This window comes from Taudactylus pleione, unplaced genomic scaffold (genome assembly GCF_031769625.1).
Source record: "Taudactylus pleione unplaced genomic scaffold, aTauple2 ptg000282l, whole genome shotgun sequence".
Classification (NCBI taxonomy): Eukaryota; Metazoa; Chordata; class Amphibia; order Anura; family Myobatrachidae; genus Taudactylus; species Taudactylus pleione.
In genome coordinates, this window is record NW_028284684.1 from 13,178,821 (window position 1) to 13,198,118 (window position 19,298).

Here is a 19,298-nt window from a genome sequence, read left to right on the forward strand (position 1 = left end):
GGTTTATACATACTTACATTTTTATATGTAGAAATAAAATATAGGCAAGGAGGTTGGCATATTGGTGTATGCCACTTTTTGGAATGAAAACTGCACACATTTTCTAGGACATCAAACTACAACATTCAGAATTATTTTGACATTTCTAGCATTGAAAGACCACATTGTTGGGCCCCATTCTCAAGAACAGTATAGGTCAAGTAACTTCTCAAGCAATTTTCTTGTGCTGTCTAAGCCCAACTCCATGAGGTGGGTCCTCAAGACCCAAATTCCATTTTGCAATGGTTAGTAGAATGGATTTTATTTTTTAACAAGCACTTCATTTACATGTCTTTGGCAAGCACCCAAAAATTTTCCTAAGGACTATGGGCCTGATTCAGACACACTCGCAAGCGCACAACACTCGTAAGTGGTTCGACGGTCCCCCACTACCCATGCGCCGCCTCCGGCGTGTGCATGCGCAAGATCCGTCCAGCGACGGCTGCTCCATCGATATGGGTCTAGCTACAAGACGGAGCGGCTGTCAATGTTGATTGATAACTCACCGCGTTTTGTATGCGGGGAGGGGGGGGTGGCTGCACAAATGCAGGCATTCCCTTAGGAACGCCTGGTGTTTGTGGGTGGCCCTACTGACATCACTAGTGATGTCAGTAGTGGACTTCCTGTTCTATTAGAGCAGGAAGTTTACTCGGGCTTGTGAGAGCTCAGACCCTTCCACAGGGTCTCCTTGCAAGCCTGATGGTCACGATAATCGCGATGGGCTCCAGGCCACTCGCAAAAGCTGTGGGAGGTCACCCACAGCTTAGCGAGCGGCCTGATGAAAGAAAAAAACAAATACAAAACATAAAAAACCGCCCTTGTTCTGAGCAAGCACTCACTAGCAGCAAGCGGCTCTGAATCAGGCCCTATATCAGCTATAATCTAAAAGATATTGCTTAGAACATGTACAACATGGCAAATCCAGCAATTATTGGACTTTATATTCAGGATTCCCATGTATTAAAATTGTATGGTATAGAATATCCAGAAAATGCATAGATATTTATTGGTGCCTTAAAAGAAGAGTGAATATATACATATATATATATTTTTTAATTAAGTTGGAAACAGTAGCTGAATAATAGAATAAATTATCAATTTTTATAGCATTCACATAATTTGGGCATAATTTAGCAGAAGAGATTTGGAGTTTAATATTCCTCATGCAGAGCTACCATTGGTCTCTAGCATAATAGTCTTTTAGCCATTCAAGGATTTCTAAGCAAATTCTAATTAGAAAAAAGTTGATAAGGGGTAATGGGTTTTGCTAAATTCATTTGAGCTTTTTAAAGGATCTTGAATTACTAAATATACAATCAAGCATCAGAAATGGTCAACCATAAATCAATTCATAGAAATACCTATAAACACTGGCAAATCAACAGTAAAATCCTAGAACATCTCAGTCCAGGGATTATCGGACATGGGTAGAGTAAGAAAATGATAGCTGGGGCAATTTCTATAAGCATTTGACCTAGCTCATGATGCAGAAGAATCGACATGGATCTGATATATGGTGAAAGAGTACACTAACAAATTGATGTATAAATGATTTCAATCATTTTCATTACCCAAGGAAATTATAACAACTCTTAGTTGAACATCACTTTTCTGGACTGGACCAGACATCACAGCACACAGCCGATCCTCGTTAGTATAGTGGTGAGTATCCCCGCCTGTCACGCAGGAGACCGGGGTTCAATTCCCCGACGGGGAGGCTATAACTATTATTTCTCCAATATTCCATTTCAGACACAGTGGAAAAATAATAATACAAATGTTATGGCATGCATAAATAACAACCCAAACTATAATATATTGAGATGTGTACTTAAAGGAAACCTTCATAGATCCATACAAATGGTATAGCAGATAGAGAAAACAAAATGTACCAACTGTAATGATATACTTCTATTACCATTTGTTGGCGTTAGGTGGCTATGGAAAAAATCAGAATGGTTTGTTATTTTTATATGTAGAAATAAAATATAGGCAAGGAGGTTGGCATATTGGTGTATGCCACTTTTTGGAATGAAAACTGCACACATTTTCTAGGACATCAAACTACAACATTCAGAATTATTTTGACATTTCTAGCATTGAAAGACCACATTGTTGGGCCCCATTCTCAAGAACAGTATAGGTCAAGTAACTTCTCAAGCAATTTTCTTGTGCTGTCTAAGCCCAACTCCATGAGGTGGGTCCTCATGACCCAAATTCCATTTTGCAATGGTTAGTAGAATGGATTTTATTTTTTAACAAGCACTTCATTTACATGTCTTTGGCAAGCACCCAAAAATTTTCCTAAGGACTATGGGCATGATTCAGACACACTCGCAAGCGCACAACACTCGTAAGTGGTTCGACGGTCCCCCACTACCCATGCGCCGCCTCCGGCGTGTGCATGCGCAAGATCCGTCCAGCGATGGCTGCTCCATCGATATGGGTCTATATTCAGGATTCCCATGTATTAAAATTGTATGGTATAGAATATCCAGAAAATGCATAGATATTTATTGGTGCCTTAAAAGAAAACTGAATATATACATATATATATTTTTTTTAATTAAGTTGGAAACAGTAGCTGAATAATAGAATAAATTATCAATTTTTATAGCATTCACATAATTTGGGCATAATTTAGCAGAAGAGATTTGGAGTTTAATATTCCTCATGCAGAGCTACCATTGGTCTCTAGCATAATAGTCTTTTAGCCATTCAAGGATTTCTAAGCAAATTCTAATTAGAAAAAAGTTGATAAGGGGTAATGGGTTTTGCTAAATTCATTTGAGCTTTTTAAAGGATCTTGAATTACTAAATATACAATCAAGCATCAGAAATGGTCAACCATAAATCAATTCATAGAAATACCTATAAACACTGGCAAATCAACAGTAAAATCCTAGAACATCTCAGTCCAGGGATTATCGGACATGGGTAGAGTAAGAAAATGATAGCTGGGGCAATTTCTATAAGCATTTGACCTAGCTCATGATGCAGAAGAATCGACATGGATCTGATATATGGTGAAAGAGTACACTAACAAATTGATGTATAAATGATTTCAATCATTTTCATTACCCAAGGAAATTATAACAACTCTTAGTTGAACATCACTTTTCTGGACTGGACCAGAAATCACAGCACACAGCCGATCCTCGTTAGTATAGTGGTGAGTATCCCCGCCTGTCACGCGGGAGACCGGGGTTCAATTCCCCGACGGGGAGGCTATAACTTTTATTTCTCCAATATTCCATTTCAGACACAGTGGAAAAATAATAATACAAATGTTATGGCATGCATAAATAACAACCCAAACTATAATATATTGAGATGTGTACTTAAAGGAAACCCTCATAGATCCATACAAATGGAATAGCAGATAGAGAAAACAAAATGTACCAACTGTAATGATATACTTCTATTACCATTTGTTGGCGTTAGGTGGCTATGGAATAAATCAGAATGGTTTGGTATTTTTATATGTAGAAATAAAATATAGGCAAGGAGGTTGGCATATTGGTGTATGCCACTTTTTGGAATGAAAACTGCACACATTTTCTAGGACATCAAACTACAACATTCAGAATTATTTTGACATTTCTAGCATTGAAAGACCACATTGTTGGGCCCCATTCTCAAGAACAGTATAGGTCAAGTAACTTCTCAAGCAATTTTCTTGTGCTGTCTAAGCCCAACTCCATGAGGTGGGTCCTCATGACCCAAATTCCATTTTGCAATGGTTAGTAGAATGGATTTAATTTTTTAACAAGCACTTCATTTACATGTCTTTGGCAAGCACCCAAAAATTTTCCTAAGGACTATGGGCATGATTCAGACACACTCGCAAGCGCACAACACTCGTAAGTGGTTCGACGGTCCCCCACTACCCATGCGCCGCCTCCGGCGTGTGCATGCGCAAGATCCGTCCAGCGATGGCTGCTCCATCGATATGGGTCTATATTCAGGATTCCCATGTATTAAAATTGTATGGTATAGAATATCCAGAAAATGCATAGATATTTATTGGTGCCTTAAAAGAAGAGTGAATTTATACATATATATATATTTTTTAATTAAGTTGGAAACAGTAGCTGAATAATAGAATAAATTATCAATTTTTATAGAATTCACATAATTTGGGCATAATTTAGCAGAAGAGATTTGGAGTTTAATATTCCTCATGCAGAGCTACCATTGGTCTCTAGCATAATAGTCTTTTAGCCATTCAAGGATTTCTAAGCAAATTCTAATTAGAAAAAAGTTGATAAGGGGTAATGGGTTTTGCTAAATTCATTTGAGCTTTTTAAACGATCTTGAATTACTAAATATACAATCAAGCATCAGAAATGGTCAACCATAAATCAATTCATAGAAATACCTATAAACACTGGCAAATCAACAGTAAAATCCTAGAACATCTCAGTCCAGGGATTATCGGACATGGGTAGAGTAAGAAAATGATAGCTGGGGCAATTTCTATAAGCATTTGACCTAGCTCATGATGCAGAAGAATCGACATGGATCTGATATATGGTGAAAGAGTACACTAACAAATTGATGTATAAATGATTTCAATCATTTTCATTACCCAAGGAAATTATAACAACTCTTAGTTGAACATCACTTTTCTGGACTGGACCAGACATCACAGCACACAGCCGATCCTCGTTAGTATAGTGGTGAGTATCCCCGCCTGTCACGCGGGAGACCGGGGTTCAATTCCCCGACGGGGAGGCTTTAATAATAATACAAATGTTATGGCATGCATAAAAAACAACCCAAGCTATAATATATTGAGATGTGTACTTAAAGGAAACCCTCATAGATCCATACAAATGGAATAGCAGATAGAGAAAACAAAATGTACCAACTGTAATGATATACTTCTATTACCATTTGTTGGCGTTAGGTGGCTATGGAATAAATCAGAATGGTTTGGTATTTTGGGAAGGTTTATACATACTTACATTTTTATATGTAGAAATAAAATATAGGCAAGGAGGTTGGCATATTGGTGTATGCCACTTTTTGGAATGAAAACTGCACACATTTTCTAGGACATCAAACTACAACATTCAGAATTATTTTGACATTTCTAGCATTGAAAGACCACATTGTTGGGCCCCATTCTCAAGAACAGTATAGGTCAAGTAACTTCTCAAGCAATTTTCTTGTGCTGTCTAAGCCCAACTCCATGAGGTGGGTCCTCAAGACCCAAATTCCATTTTGCAATGGTTAGTAGAATGGATTTTATTTTTTAACAAGCACTTCATTTACATGTCTTTGGCAAGCACCCAAAAATTTTCCTAAGGACTATGGGCCTGATTCAGACACACTCGCAAGCGCACAACACTCGTAAGTGGTTCGACGGTCCCCCACTACCCATGCGCCGCCTCCGGCGTGTGCATGCGCAAGATCCGTCCAGCGACGGCTGCTCCATCGATATGGGTCTAGCTACAAGACGGAGCAGCTGTCAATGTTGATTGATAACTCACCGCGTTTTGTATGCGGGGAGGGGGGGGTGGCTGCACAAATGCAGGCATTCCCTTAGGAACGCCTGGTGTTTGTGGGTGGCCCTACTGACATCACTAGTGATGTCAGTAGTGGACTTCCTGTTCTATTAGAGCAGGAAGTTTACTCGGGCTTGTGAGAGCTCAGACCCTTCCACAGGGTCTCCTCGCAAGCCTGATGGTCACGATAATCGCGATGGGCTCCAGGCCACTCGCAAAAGCTGTGGGAGGTCACCCACAGCTTAGCGAGCGGCCTGATGAAAGAAAAAAACAAATACAAAACATAAAAAACCGCCCTTGTTCTGAGCAAGCACTCACTAGCAGCAAGCGGCTCTGAATCAGGCCCTATATCAGCTATAATCTAAAAGATATTGCTTAGAACATGTACAACATGGCAAATCCAGCAATTATTGGACTTTATATTCAGGATTCCCATGTATTAAAATTGTATGGTATAGAATATCCAGAAAATGCATAGATATTTATTGGTGCCTTAAAAGAAGAGTGAATATATACATATATATATATTTTTTAATTAAGTTGGAAACAGTAGCTGAATAATAGAATAAATTATCAATTTTTATAGCATTCACATAATTTGGGCATAATTTAGCAGAAGAGATTTGGAGTTTAATATTCCTCATGCAGAGCTACCATTGGTCTCTAGCATAATAGTCTTTTAGCCATTCAAGGATTTCTAAGCAAATTCTAATTAGAAAAAAGTTGATAAGGGGTAATGGGTTTTGCTAAATTCATTTGAGCTTTTTAAAGGATCTTGAATTACTAAATATACAATCAAGCATCAGAAATGGTCAACCATAAATCAATTCATAGAAATACCTATAAACACTGGCAAATCAACAGTAAAATCCTAGAACATCTCAGTCCAGGGATTATCGGACATGGGTAGAGTAAGAAAATGATAGCTGGGGCAATTTCTATAAGCATTTGACCTAGCTCATGATGCAGAAGAATCGACATGGATCTGATATATGGTGAAAGAGTACACTAACAAATTGATGTATAAATGATTTCAATCATTTTCATTACCCAAGGAAATTATAACAACTCTTAGTTGAACATCACTTTTCTGGACTGGACCAGACATCACAGCACACAGCCGATCCTCGTTAGTATAGTGGTGAGTATCCCCGCCTGTCACGCGGGAGACCGGGGTTCAATTCCCCGACGGGGAGGCTATAACTATTATTTCTCCAATATTCCATTTCAGACACAGTGGAAAAATAATAATACAAATGTTATGGCATGCATAAATAACAACCCAAACTATAATATATTGAGATGTGTACTTAAAGGAAACCTTCATAGATCCATACAAATGGTATAGCAGATAGAGAAAACAAAATGTACCAACTGTAATGATATACTTCTATTACCATTTGTTGGCGTTAGGTGGCTATGGAAAAAATCAGAATGGTTTGTTATTTTTATATGTAGAAATAAAATATAGGCAAGGAGGTTGGCATATTGGTGTATGCCACTTTTTGGAATGAAAACTGCACACATTTTCTAGGACATCAAACTACAACATTCAGAATTATTTTGACATTTCTAGCATTGAAAGACCACATTGTTGGGCCCCATTCTCAAGAACAGTATAGGTCAAGTAACTTCTCAAGCAATTTTCTTGTGCTGTCTAAGCCCAACTCCATGAGGTGGGTCCTCATGACCCAAATTCCATTTTGCAATGGTTAGTAGAATGGATTTTATTTTTTAACAAGCACTTCATTTACATGTCTTTGGCAAGCACCCAAAAATTTTCCTAAGGACTATGGGCATGATTCAGACACACTCGCAAGCGCACAACACTCGTAAGTGGTTCGACGGTCCCCCACTACCCATGCGCCGCCTCCGGCGTGTGCATGCGCAAGATCCGTCCAGCGATGGCTGCTCCATCGATATGGGTCTATATTCAGGATTCCCATGTATTAAAATTGTATGGTATAGAATATCCAGAAAATGCATAGATATTTATTGGTGCCTTAAAAGAAGAGTGAATATATACATATATATATTTTTTTTAATTAAGTTGGAAACAGTAGCTGAATAATAGAATAAATTATCAATTTTTATAGCATTCACATAATTTGGGCATAATTTAGCAGAAGAGATTTGGAGTTTAATATTACTCATGCAGAGCTACCATTGGTCTCTAGCATAATAGTCTTTTAGCCATTCAAGGATTTCTAAGCAAATTCTAATTAGAAAAAAGTTGATAAGGGGTAATGGGTTTTGCTAAATTCATTTGAGCTTTTTAAAGGATCTTGAATTACTAAATATACAATCAAGCATCAGAAATGGTCAACCATAAATCAATTCATAGAAATACCTATAAACACTGGCAAATCAACAGTAAAATCCTAGAACATCTCAGTCCAGGGATTATCGGACATGGGTAGAGTAAGAAAATGATAGCTGGGGCAATTTCTATAAGCATTTGACCTAGCTCATGATGCAGAAGAATCGACATGGATCTGATATATGGTGAAAGAGTACACTAACAAATTGATGTATAAATGATTTCAATCATTTTCATTACCCAAGGAAATTATAACAACTCTTAGTTGAACATCACTTTTCTGGACTGGACCAGAAATCACAGCACACAGCCGATCCTCGTTAGTATAGTGGTGAGTATCCCCGCCTGTCACGCGGGAGACCGGGGTTCAATTCCCCGACGGGGAGGCTTTAATAATAATACAAATGTTATGGCATGCATAAATAACAACCCAAACTATAATATATTGAGATGTGTACTTAAAGGAAACCCTCATAGATCCATACAAATGGAATAGCAGATAGAGAAAACAAAATGTACCAACTGTAATGATATACTTCTATTACCATTTGTTGGCGTTAGGTGGCTATGGAATAAATCAGAATGGTTTGGTATTTTGGGAAGGTTTATACATACTTACATTTTTATATGTAGAAATAAAATATAGGCAAGGAGGTTGGCATATTGGTGTATGCCACTTTTTGGAATGAAAACTGCACACATTTTCTAGGACATCAAACTACAACATTCAGAATTATTTTGACATTTCTAGCATTGAAAGACCACATTGTTGGGCCATATTCTCAAGAACAGTATAGGTCAAGTAACTTCTCAAGCAATTTTCTTGTGCTGTCTAAGCCCAACTCCATGAGGTGGGTCCTCAAGACCCAAATTCCATTTTGCAATGGTTAGTAGAATGGATTTTATTTTTTAACAAGCACTTCATTTACATGTCTTTGGCAAGCACCCAAAAATTTTCCTAAGGACTATGGGCATGATTCAGACACACTCGCAAGCGCACAACACTCGTAAGTGGTTCGACGGTCCCCCACTACCCATGCGCCGCCTCCGGCGTGTGCATGCGCAAGATCCGTCCAGCGACAGCTGCTCCATCGATATGGGTCTAGCTACAAGACGGAGCGGCTGTCAATGTTGATTGATAACTCACCGCGTTTTGTATGCGGGGAGGGGGGGTGGCTGCACAAATGCAGGCATTCCCTTAGGAATGCCTGGTGTTTGTGGGTGGCCCTACTGACATCACTAGTGATGTCAGTAGTGGACTTCCTGTTCTATTAGAGCAGGAAGTTTACTCGGGCTTGTGAGAGCTCAGACCCTTCCACAGGGTCTCCTCGCAAGCCTGATGGTCACGATAATCGCGATGGGCTCCAGGCCACTTGCAAAAGCTGTGGGAGGTCACCCACAGCTTAGCGAGCGGCCTGATGAAAGAAAAAAACAAATACAAAACATAAAAAACCGCCCTTGTTCTGAGCAAGCACTCACTAGCAGCAAGCGGCTCTGAATCAGGCCCTATATCAGCTATAATCTAAAAGATATTGCTTAGAACATGTACAACATGGCAAATCCAGCATTTATTGGACTTTATATTCAGGATTCCCATGTATTAAAATTGTATGGTATAGAATATCCAGAAAATGCATAGATATTTATTGGTGCCTTAAAAGAAGAGTGAATATATACATATATATATATTTTTTTATTAAGTTGGAAACAGTAGCTGAATAATAGAATAAATTATCAATTTTTATAGCATTCACATAATTTGGGCATAATTTAGCAGAAGAGATTTGGAGTTTAATATTCCTCATGCAGAGCTACCATTGGTCTCTAGCATAATAGTCTTTTAGCCATTCAAGGATTTCTAAGCAAATTCTAATTAGAAAAAAGTTGATAAGGGGTAATGGGTTTTGCTAAATTCATTTGAGCTTTTTAAAGGATCTTGAATTACTAAATATACAATCAAGCATCAGAAATGGTCAACCATAAATCAATTCATAGAAATACCTATAAACACTGGCAAATCAACAGTAAAATCCTAGAACATCTCAGTCCAGGGATTATCGGACATGGGTAGAGTAAGAAAATGATAGCTGGGGCAATTTCTATAAGCATTTGACCTAACTCATGATGCAGAAGAATCGACATGGATCTGATATATGGTGAAAGAGTACACTAACAAATTGATGTATAAATGATTTCAATCATTTTCATTACCCAAGGAAATTATAACAACTCTTAGTTGAACATCACTTTTCTGGACTGGACCAGAAATCACAGCACACAGCCGATCCTCGTTAGTATAGTGGTGAGTATCCCCGCCTGTCACGCGGGAGACCGGGGTTCAATTCCCCGACGGGGAGGCTATAACTTTTATTTCTCCAATATTCCATTTCAGACACAGTGGAAAAATAATAATACAAATGTTATGGCATGCATAAATAACAACCCAAACTATAATATATTGAGATGTGTACTTAAAGGAAACCCTCATAGATCCATACAAATGGAATAGCAGATAGAGAAAACAAAATGTACCAACTGTAATGATATACTTCTATTACCATTTGTTGGCGTTAGGTGGCTATGGAATAAATCAGAATGGTTTGGTATTTTTATATGTAGAAATAAAATATAGGCAAGGAGGTTGGCATATTGGTGTATGCCACTTTTTGGAATGAAAACTGCACACATTTTCTAGGACATCAAACTACAACATTCAGAATTATTTTGACATTTCTAGCATTGAAAGACCACATTGTTGGGCCCCATTCTCAAGAACAGTATAGGTCAAGTAACTTCTCAAGCAATTTTCTTGTGCTGTCTAAGCCCAACTCCATGAGGTGGGTCCTCAAGACCCAAATTCCATTTTGCAATGGTTAGTAGAATGGATTTTATTTTTTAACAAGCACTTCATTTACATGTCTTTGGCAAGCACCCAAAAATTTTCCTAAGGACTATGGGCATGATTCAGACACACTCGCAAGCGCACAACACTCGTAAGTGGTTCGACGGTCCCCCACTACCCATGCGCCGCCTCCGGCGTGTGCATGCGCAAGATCCATCCAGCGATGGCTGCTCCATCGATATGGGTCTATATTCAGGATTCCCATGTATTAAAATTGTATGGTATAGAATATCCAGAAAATGCATAGATATTTATTGGTGCCTTAAAAGAAGAGTGAATATATACATATATATATATTTTTTAATTAAGTTGGAAACAGTAGCTGAATAATAGAATAAATTATCAATTTTTATAGCATTCACATAATTTGGGCATAATTTAGCAGAAGAGATTTGGAGTTTAATATTCCTCATGCAGAGCTACCATTGGTCTCTAGCATAATAGTCTTTTAGCCATTCAAGGATTTCTAAGCAAATTCTAATTAGAAAAAAGTTGATAAGGGGTAATGGGTTTTGCTAAATTCATTTGAGCTTTTTAAAGGATCTTGAATTACTAAATATACAATCAAGCATCAGAAATGGTCAACCATAAATCAATTCATAGAAATACATATAAACACTGGCAAATCAACAGTAAAATCCTAGAACATCTCAGTCCAGGGATTATCGGACATGGGTAGAGTAAGAAAATGATAGCTGGGGCAATTTCTATAAGCATTTGACCTAACTCATGATGCAGAAGAATCGACATGGATCTGATATATGGTGAAAGAGTACACTAACAAATTGATGTATAAATGATTTCAATCATTTTCATTACCCAAGGAAATTATAACAACTCTTAGTTGAACATCACTTTTCTGGACTGGACCAGAAATCACAGCACACAGCCGATCCTCGTTAGTATAGTGGTGAGTATCCCCGCCTGTCACGCGGGAGACCGGGGTTCAATTCCCCGACGGGGAGGCTATAATTTTTATTTCTCCAAAATTCCATTTCAGACACAGTGGAAAAATAATAATACAAATGTTATGGCATGCATAAATAACAACCCAAACTATAATATATTGAGATGTGTACTTAAAGGAAACCCTCATAGATCCATACAAATGGAATAGCAGATAGAGAAAACAAAATGTACCAACTGTAATGATATACTTCTATTACCATTTGTTGGCGTTAGGTGGCTATGGAATAAATCAGAATGGTTTGGTATTTTTATATGTAGAAATAAAATATAGGCATGGAGGTTGGCATATTGGTGTATGCCACTTTTTGGAATGAAAACTGCACACATTTTCTAGGACATCAAACTACAACATTCAGAATTATTTTGACATTTCTAGCATTGAAAGACCACATTGTTGGGCCCCATTCTCAAGAACAGTATAGGTCAAGTAACTTCTCAAGCAATTTTCTTGTGCTGTCTAAGCCCAACTCCATGAGGTGGGTCCTCAAGACCCAAATTCCATTTTGCAATGGTTAGTAGAATGGATTTTATTTTTTAACAAGCACTTCATTTACATGTCTTTGGCAAGCACCCAAAAATTTTCCTAAGGACTATGGGCATGATTCAGACACACTCGCAAGCGCACAACACTCGTAAGTGGTTCGACGGTCCCCCACTACCCATGCGCCGCCTCTGGCGTGTGCATGCGCAAGATCCGTCCAGCGATGGCTGCTCCATCGATATGGGTCTATATTCAGGATTCCCATGTATTAAAATTGTATGGTATAGAATATCCAGAAAATGCATAGATATTTATTGGTGCCTTAAAAGAAGAGTGAATATATACATATATATATTTTTTTTAATTAAGTTGGAAACAGTAGCTGAATAATAGAATAAATTATCAATTTTTATAGCATTCACATAATTTGGGCATAATTTAGCAGAAGAGATTTGGAGTTTAATATTCCTCATGCAGAGCTACCATTGGTCTCTAGCATAATAGTCTTTTAGCCATTCAAGGATTTCTAAGCAAATTCTAATTAGAAAAAAGTTGATAAGGGGTAATGGGTTTTGCTAAATTCATTTGAGCTTTTTAAAGGATCTTGAATTACTAAATATACAATCAAGCATCAGAAATGGTCAACCAATAAACAATTCATAGAAATACCTATAAACACTGGCAAATCAACAGTAAAATCCTAGAACATCTCAGTCCAGGGATTATCGGACATGGGTAGAGTAAGAAAATGATAGCTGGGGCAATTTCTATAAGCATTTGACCTAACTCATGATGCAGAAGAATCGACATGGATCTGATATATGGTGAAAGAGTACACTAACAAATTGATGTATAAATGATTTCAATCATTTTCATTACCCAAGGAAATTATAACAACTCTTAGTTGAACATCACTTTTCTGGACTGGACCAGAAATCACAGCACACAGCCGATCCTCGTTAGTATAGTGGTGAGTATCCCCGCCTGTCACGCGGGAGACCGGGGTTCAATTCCCCGACGGGGAGGCTATAACTTTTATTTCTCCAATATTCCATTTCAGACACAGTGGAAAAATAATAATACAAATGTTATGGCATGCATAAATAACAACCCAAACTATAATATATTGAGATGTGTACTTAAAGGAAACCCTCATAGATCCATACAAATGGAATAGCAGATAGAGAAAACAAAATGTACCAACTGTAATGATATACTTCTATTACCATTTGTTGGCGTTAGGTGGCTATGGAATAAATCAGAATGGTTTGGTATTTTTATATGTAGAAATAAAATATAGGCAAGGAGGTTGGCATATTGGTGTATGCCACTTTTTGGAATGAAAACTGCACACATTTTCTAGGACATCAAACTACAACATTCAGAATTATTTTGACATTTCTAGCATTGAAAGACCACATTGTTGGGCCCCATTCTCAAGAACAGTATAGGTCAAGTAACTTCTCAAGCAATTTTCTTGTGCTGTCTAAGCCCAACTCCATGAGGTGGGTCCTCAAGACCCAAATTCCATTTTGCAATGGTTAGTAGAATGGATTTTATTTTTTAACAAGCACTTCATTTACATGTCTTTGGCAAGCACCCAAAAATTTTCCTAAGGACTATGGGCATGATTCAGACACACTCGCAAGCGCACAACACTCGTAAGTGGTTCGACGGTCCCCCACTACCCATGCGCCGCCTCCGGCGTGTGCATGCGCAAGATCCATCCAGCGATGGCTGCTCCATCGATATGGGTCTATATTCAGGATTCCCATGTATTAAAATTGTATGGTATAGAATATCCAGAAAATGCATAGATATTTATTGGTGCCTTAAAAGAAGAGTGAATATATACATATATATATATTTTTTAATTAAGTTGGAAACAGTAGCTGAATAATAGAATAAATTATCAATTTTTATAGCATTCACATAATTTGGGCATAATTTAGCAGAAGAGATTTGGAGTTTAATATTCCTCATGCAGAGCTACCATTGGTCTCTAGCATAATAGTCTTTTAGCCATTCAAGGATTTCTAAGCAAATTCTAATTAGAAAAAAGTTGATAAGGGGTAATGGGTTTTGCTAAATTCATTTGAGCTTTTTAAAGGATCTTGAATTACTAAATATACAATCAAGCATCAGAAATGGTCAACCATAAATCAATTCATAGAAATACATATAAACACTGGCAAATCAACAGTAAAATCCTAGAACATCTCAGTCCAGGGATTATCGGACATGGGTAGAGTAAGAAAATGATAGCTGGGGCAATTTCTATAAGCATTTGACCTAACTCATGATGCAGAAGAATCGACATGGATCTGATATATGGTGAAAGAGTACACTAACAAATTGATGTATAAATGATTTCAATCATTTTCATTACCCAAGGAAATTATAACAACTCTTAGTTGAACATCACTTTTCTGGACTGGACCAGAAATCACAGCACACAGCCGATCCTCGTTAGTATAGTGGTGAGTATCCCCGCCTGTCACGCGGGAGACCGGGGTTCAATTCCCCGACGGGGAGGCTATAATTTTTATTTCTCCAAAATTCCATTTCAGACACAGTGGAAAAATAATAATACAAATGTTATGGCATGCATAAATAACAACCCAAACTATAATATATTGAGATGTGTACTTAAAGGAAACCCTCATAGATCCATACAAATGGAATAGCAGATAGAGAAAACAAAATGTACCAACTGTAATGATATACTTCTATTACCATTTGTTGGCGTTAGGTGGCTATGGAATAAATCAGAATGGTTTGGTATTTTTATATGTAGAAATAAAATATAGGCATGGAGGTTGGCATATTGGTGTATGCCACTTTTTGGAATGAAAACTGCACACATTTTCTAGGACATCAAACTACAACATTCAGAATTATTTTGACATTTCTAGCATTGAAAGACCACATTGTTGGGCCCCATTCTCAAGAACAGTATAGGTCAAGTAACTTCTCAAGCAATTTTCTTGTGCTGTCTAAGCCCAACTCCATGAGGTGGGTCCTCAAGACCCAAATTCCATTTTGCAATGGTTAGTAGAATGGATTTTATTTTTTAACAAGCACTTCATTTACATGTCTTTGGCAAGCACCCAAAAATTTTCCTAAGGACTATGGGCATGATTCAGACACACTCGCAAGCGCACAACACTCGTAAGTGGTTCGACGGTCCCCCACTACCCATGCGCCGCCTCTGGCGTGTGCATGCGCAAGATCCGTCCAGCGATGGCTGCTCCATCGATATGGGTCTATATTCAGGATTCCCATGTATTAAAATTGTATGGTATAGAATATCCAGAAAATGCATAGATATTTATTGGTGCCTTAAAAGAAGAGTGAATATATACATATATATATTTTTTTTAATTAAGTTGGAAACAGTAGCTGAATAATAGAATAAATTATCAATTTTTATAGCATTCACATAATTTGGGCATAATTTAGCAGAAGAGATTTGGAGTTTAATATTAATCATGCAGAGCTACCATTGGTCTCTAGCATAATAGTCTTTTAGCCATTCAAGGATTTCTAAGCAAATTCTAATTAGAAAAAAGTTGATAAGGGGTAATGGGTTTTGCTAAATTCATTTGAGCTTTTTAAAGGATCTTGAATTACTAAATATACAATCAAGCATCAGAAATGGTCAACCATAAATCAATTCATAGAAATACCTATAAACACTGGCAAATCAACAGTAAAATCCTAGAACATCTCAGTTCAGGGATTATCGGACATGGGTAGAGTAAGAAAATGATAGCTGGGGCAATTTCTATAAGCATTTGACCTAGCTCATGATGCAGAAGAATCGACATGGATCTGATATATGGTGAAAGAGTACACTAACAAATTGATGTATAAATGATTTCAATCATTTTCATTACCCAAGGAAATTATAACAACTCTTAGTTGAACATCACTTTTCTGGACTGGACCAGAAATCACAGCACACAGCCGATCCTCGTTAGTATAGTGGTGAGTATCCCCGCCTGTCACGCGGGAGACCGGGGTTCAATTCCCCGACGGGGAGGCTATAACTTTTATTTCTCCAATATTCCATTTCAGGCACAGTGGAAAAATAATAATACAAATGTTATGGCATGCATAAATAACAACCCAAACTATAATATATTGAGATGTGTACTTAAAGGAAACCCTCATAGATCCATACAAATGGAATAGCAGATAGAGAAAACAAAATGTACCAACTGTAATGATATACTTCTATTACCATTTGTTGGCGTTAGGTGGCTATGGAATAAATCAGAATGGTTTGGTATTTTTATATGTAGAAATAAAATATAGGCAAGGAGGTTGGCATATTGGTGTATGCCACTTTTTGGAATGAAAACTGCACACATTTTCTAGGACATCAAACTACAACATTCAGAATTATTTTGACATTTCTAGCATTGAAAGACCACATTGTTGGGCCCCATTCTCAAGAACAGTATAGGTCAAGTAACTTCTCAAGCAATTTTCTTGTGCTGTCTAAGCCCAACTCCATGAGGTGGGTCCTCAAGACCCAAATTCCATTTTGCAATGGTTAGTAGAATGGATTTTATTTTTTAACAAGCACTTCATTTACATGTCTTTGGCAAGCACCCAAAAATTTTCCTAAGGACTATGGGCATGATTCAGACACACTCGCAAGCGCACAACACTCGTAAGTGGTTCGACGGTCCCCCACTACCCATGCGCCGCCTCCGGCGTGTGCATGCGCAAGATCCATCCAGCGATGGCTGCTCCATCGATATGGGTCTATATTCAGGATTCCCATGTATTAAAATTGTATGGTATAGAATATCCAGAAAATGCATAGATATTTATTGGTGCCTTAAAAGAAGAGTGAATATATACATATATATATTTTTTTTAATTAAGTTGGAAACAGTAGCTGAATAATAGAATAAATTATCAATTTTTATAGCATTCACATAATTTGGGCATAATTTAGCAGAAGAGATTTGGAGTTTAATATTCCTCATGCAGAGCTACCATTGGTCTCTAGCATAATAGTCTTTTAACCATTCAAGGATTTCTAAGCAAATTCTAATTAGAAAAAAGTTGATAAGGGGTAATGGGTTTTGCTAAATTCATTTGAGCTTTTTAAAGGATCTTGAATTACTAAATATACAATCAAGCATCAGAAATGGTCAACCATAAATCAATTCATAGAAATACCTATAAACACTGGCAAATCAACAGTAAAATCCTAGAACATCTCAGTCCAGGGATTATCGGACATGGGTAGAGTAAGAAAATGATAGCTGGGGCAATTTCTATAAGCATTTGACCTAGCTCATGATGCAGAAGAATCGACATGGATCTGATATATGGTGAAAGAGTACACTAACAAATTGATGTATAAATGATTTCAATCATTTTCATTACCCAAGGAAATTATAACAACTCTTAGTTGAACATCACTTTTCTGGACTGGACCAGAAATCACAGCACACAGCTGATCCTCATTAGTATAGTGGTGAGTATCCCCGCCTGTCACGCGGGAGACCGGGGTTCAATTCCCTGACGGGGAGGCTATAACTTTTATTTATCCAAAATTCCATTTCAGACACAGTGGAAAAATAATAATACAAATGTTATGGCATGCATAAATAACAACCCAAACTATAATATATTGAGATGTGTACCTAAAGGAAACCCTCATAGATCCATACAAATGGAATAGCAGATAGAGAAAACAAAATGTACCAACTGTAATGATATACTTCTATTACCATTTGTTGGCGTTAGGTGGCTATGGAATAAATCAGAATGGTTTGGTATTTTTATATGTAGAAATAAAATATAGGCAAGGAGGTTGGCATATTGGTGTATGCCACTTTTTGGAATGAAAACTGCACACATTTTCTAGGACATCAAACTACAACATTCAGAATTATTTTGACATTTCTAGCATTGAAAAACCACATTGTTGGGCCCCATTCTCAAGAACAGTATAGGTCAAGTAACTTCTCAAGCAATTTTCTTGTGCTGTCTAAGCCCAACTCCATGAGGTGGGTCCTCAAGACCCAAATTCCATTTTGCAATGGTTAGTAGAATGGATTTGATTTTTTAACAAGCACTTCATTTACATGTCTTTGGCAAGCACCCAAAAATTTTCCTAAGGACTATGGGCCTGATTCAGACACACTCGCAAGCGCACAACACTCGTAAGTGGTTCGACGGTCCCCCACTACCCATGCGCCGCCTCCGGCGTGTGCATGCGCAAGATCCGTCCAGCGACGGCTGCTCCATCGATATGGGTCTAGCTACAAGACGGAGCGGCTGTCAATGTTGATTGATAACTCACCGCGTTTTGTATGCGGGGAGGGGGGGTGGCTGCACAAATGCAGGCATTCCCTTAGGAACGCCTGGTGTTTGTGGGTGGCCCTACTGACATCACTAGTGATGTCAGTAGTGGACTTCCTGTTCTATTAGAGCAGGAAGTTTACTCGGGCTTGTGAGAGCTCAGACCCTTCCACAGGGTCTCCTCGCAAGCCTGATGGTCACGATAATCGCGATGGGCTCCAGGCCACTCGCAAAAGCTGTGGGAGGTCACCCACAGCTTAGCGAGTGGCCTGATGAAAGAAAAAAACAAATACAAAACATAAAAAACCGCCCTTGTTCTGAGTAAGCACTCACTAGCAGCAAGCGGCTCTGAATCAGGCCCTATATCAGCTATAATCTAAAAGATATTGCTTAGAACATGTACAACATGGCAAATCCAGCATTTATTGGACTTTATATTCAGGATTCCCATGTATTAAAATTGTATGGTATAGAATATCCAGAAAATGCATAGATATTTATTGGTGCCTTAAAAGAAGAGTGAATATATACATATATATATTTTTTTTTATTAAGTTGGAAAAAGTAGCTGAATAATAGAATAAATTATCAATTTTTATAGCATTCACATAATTTGGGCATAATTTAGCAGAAGAGATTTGGAGTTTAATATTCCTCATGCAGAGCTACCATTGGTCTCTAGCATAATAGTCTTTTAGCCATTCAAGGATTTCTAAGCAAATTCTAATTAGAAAAAAGTTGATA

The 19,298-nt window shown here is 37.7% G+C and overlaps 10 non-coding genes across 10 annotated transcripts; all 10 read left to right on the forward strand.

Moving 5' to 3' along the window:
• The first annotated feature begins 1,684 nt into the window (after nt 1–1,684).
• TRNAD-GUC (transfer RNA aspartic acid (anticodon GUC)) lies at nt 1,685–1,756 on the forward strand. The gene has a single exon. It is a non-coding gene; the product is annotated as a tRNA-Asp (tRNA).
• Nucleotides 1,757–3,194: 1,438 nt separating this feature from the next.
• On the forward strand, nt 3,195–3,266 carry TRNAD-GUC (transfer RNA aspartic acid (anticodon GUC)). Its single transcript has one exon. It is a non-coding gene; the product is annotated as a tRNA-Asp (tRNA).
• A 1,438-nt stretch (nt 3,267–4,704) lies between these two features.
• TRNAD-GUC (transfer RNA aspartic acid (anticodon GUC)) lies at nt 4,705–4,776 on the forward strand. Its single transcript has one exon. It is a non-coding gene; the product is annotated as a tRNA-Asp (tRNA).
• Nucleotides 4,777–6,676: 1,900 nt separating this feature from the next.
• On the forward strand, nt 6,677–6,748 carry TRNAD-GUC (transfer RNA aspartic acid (anticodon GUC)). The gene has a single exon. It is a non-coding gene; the product is annotated as a tRNA-Asp (tRNA).
• A 1,438-nt stretch (nt 6,749–8,186) lies between these two features.
• TRNAD-GUC (transfer RNA aspartic acid (anticodon GUC)) lies at nt 8,187–8,258 on the forward strand. The gene has a single exon. It is a non-coding gene; the product is annotated as a tRNA-Asp (tRNA).
• Nucleotides 8,259–10,157: 1,899 nt separating this feature from the next.
• Nucleotides 10,158–10,229, forward strand: TRNAD-GUC (transfer RNA aspartic acid (anticodon GUC)). The gene has a single exon. It is a non-coding gene; the product is annotated as a tRNA-Asp (tRNA).
• A 1,438-nt stretch (nt 10,230–11,667) lies between these two features.
• On the forward strand, nt 11,668–11,739 carry TRNAD-GUC (transfer RNA aspartic acid (anticodon GUC)). The gene has a single exon. It is a non-coding gene; the product is annotated as a tRNA-Asp (tRNA).
• Nucleotides 11,740–13,177: 1,438 nt separating this feature from the next.
• Nucleotides 13,178–13,249, forward strand: TRNAD-GUC (transfer RNA aspartic acid (anticodon GUC)). The gene has a single exon. It is a non-coding gene; the product is annotated as a tRNA-Asp (tRNA).
• A 1,438-nt stretch (nt 13,250–14,687) lies between these two features.
• On the forward strand, nt 14,688–14,759 carry TRNAD-GUC (transfer RNA aspartic acid (anticodon GUC)). Its single transcript has one exon. It is a non-coding gene; the product is annotated as a tRNA-Asp (tRNA).
• Nucleotides 14,760–16,197: 1,438 nt separating this feature from the next.
• TRNAD-GUC (transfer RNA aspartic acid (anticodon GUC)) lies at nt 16,198–16,269 on the forward strand. The gene has a single exon. It is a non-coding gene; the product is annotated as a tRNA-Asp (tRNA).
• The last annotated feature ends 3,029 nt before the right edge of the window (nt 16,270–19,298 follow it).